This window comes from Octodon degus, unplaced genomic scaffold (assembly GCF_000260255.1).
Source record: "Octodon degus isolate 3935 unplaced genomic scaffold, OctDeg1.0 scaffold00504, whole genome shotgun sequence".
Taxonomy (NCBI): domain Eukaryota; kingdom Metazoa; phylum Chordata; class Mammalia; order Rodentia; family Octodontidae; genus Octodon; species Octodon degus.
Window position 1 is genome coordinate 59,133 of NW_004525080.1, and position 2,118 is coordinate 61,250.

Consider the following 2,118-nt stretch of genomic DNA (forward strand, 5'->3'; position numbering starts at 1 on the left):
CACTAAAGGCACAGGGACCTTGTTTGTGGTGCTGCTGGTATTGGGCAAAGAAGCTGCCAACTGGAAAAATATCTGAGAGGGCTTTGTGCTCTCCAAAATCAAAGATTGAATTTTAGGAACAAAGAAGTTAAGAGCAGAATACTTTTAGTAAGGGAAAGAAAGCTTCAATCTGAGAGATAGAAGGGCCCCTGGGTTGGTTGCCAAGAACCCTGCCTTTTCTAGGGATTTTGATAAAGCAAACTCATGAGATGGGGCAGGTCCAGGGTAGGAGAAATGGGAACTCCCTGGCAGTCACCAATGAGACAAAAGGATGGTCAGGCAATAAGACTGCAAGGATCATTGCTCAGGTAAGACTGATTACATTGGAATCAAATGGGAAAGCAGGTGGACATGAATACAGAACTGGGTCTCTTTCTGTAGGAAGCTGGGGTGGTGACTTCCTGGCTTCTTGAAGGCGAGTTTTCCCTATTTAGAGCATCAATCCCTGAGGTCCATCCCTAGGGAGGCATGTGGGTGCATTTAGTTAATCTTTTGTCTTGAGGTCTGACCCACAGTGGAAGTGCCTGTCTCTCCCACAGTTGCAAGGTATCTTGTCTTCCCTACTGGCTCTGTGAGGCCCAGCCCTGACTCACTGCCTACAATACTGTCACCCATTCAACTGCCCACTGCAATGTCGCACCAAGGCAGTGGATACAGTGGTCCTGGAACCTGCTCTCCACCAGAGGTGCCAGCTGAATAACCTGGCAGCCTTCCCATCACCGATGTACAACTGCATCAGCTAGGGGTGGGCCTTCAGGTGCAGAGAGCAGAGGGTTTCCCACCATTTCAGGGGGTGCTGCAGGAGGACGTGAGCCTGTAACAGGCCCCGCGCCTTTCTGCCGTGTGGGCTGCTGCTTCGGAGAGCTGGGAGGTGACTGGGGCTCGCTGAGCACAGATTCCAGGGTGACTCCTCAGGCTGCTTGTGCTTATCAGGAGATGAGGTTCTTGTGACTGCCTAGCCCCAGGGTCACATCAAAAGTCCAAGCAGAGTACTTTATAGGTCATTTGTGTTCATCATGTGGAAACATCCTGCTTTGTCCAGCCAGCCTGGCCCCCCTCTGACAGGAGAAGGGGAATATGGGCAAGAGGGACCATGAATTCCCAATGGGGAAATCAGGTGTCTGTGGGCCAGTAGCAGTCACAGAGGAGGCATGTGGTAGTACAGCTGTGTGTTTCCACACTGCGGTTGGTGACTATTCCGACTTATTCAGTTTTATGTTCCTTCTGGAAGTGCACACTACAGACATTTTGAGGAACAAGCTCCTTAAGGATCACCCATCTTTTCACTCTGGAGTTTTGGAGGTCCTGGTAGTAGGGCAGCTGCACTGGCAGTGTAACATCCTGACTTCACAAGCTAGAGGCCTGTGCCTGGGAGAGGGAACACACTTCACTGGCTCAGGAGAGAAGAGGCAGGAACAGCTGCAGGGAGCCTCTTTGGGGACCAGAGCTGGAATCTGGGCCAAGTCCATGGGTCTCCCAATTCCATTGGGAAGTGACTGCCCCAGAGATGGAGCATGCCTAGGACCTCAAGGGCCAATTTGCCACCTGGCCCCAGGGTCATAGGCTGACCATGGTTGCAGCCCTGGACTCAGGTGTGACTCCGCATGCTCTGTCCTACAGGTACACCTTGAAATCACCTGGAGTCCAGGGAGCTTAAGTTAGGTCTAGGTATTGACAGTGGATTCCTCCTCTCCTGTGATGGTGAACACTGGACTTTTCCAGAAGCCAGGGAACAGTTCTGACCAAGGCAGACCCTACCCTTTCTCTCTTCATGTTGGGAGGCTTTAGCTTCCAGGCTTTGGGCCAGGCACCTCCCCCGTGGAGTGTGCAATCCTGCCAGTGACCTGAGAGCCTGCCTGTTGGGGGTCCTTCAGTGCTCTGTGCCCCAAAGCCTCACAGGACTTTGGCATGCAGGTGTGGCCTGCAGTGAGCACTGCACTCTTCCTGGGCCTTAGCCCCAGGCGGCAGCACCCTAGAGTGATTTCTCTCCTGCTGTGCTCTGGAAGGCGCTGCCTGAGCTGCACAGTGTTCCCTGTAACACTGCCTGCTAAGAGCTTCCTAAAGAGGCTCTTGTGAGTG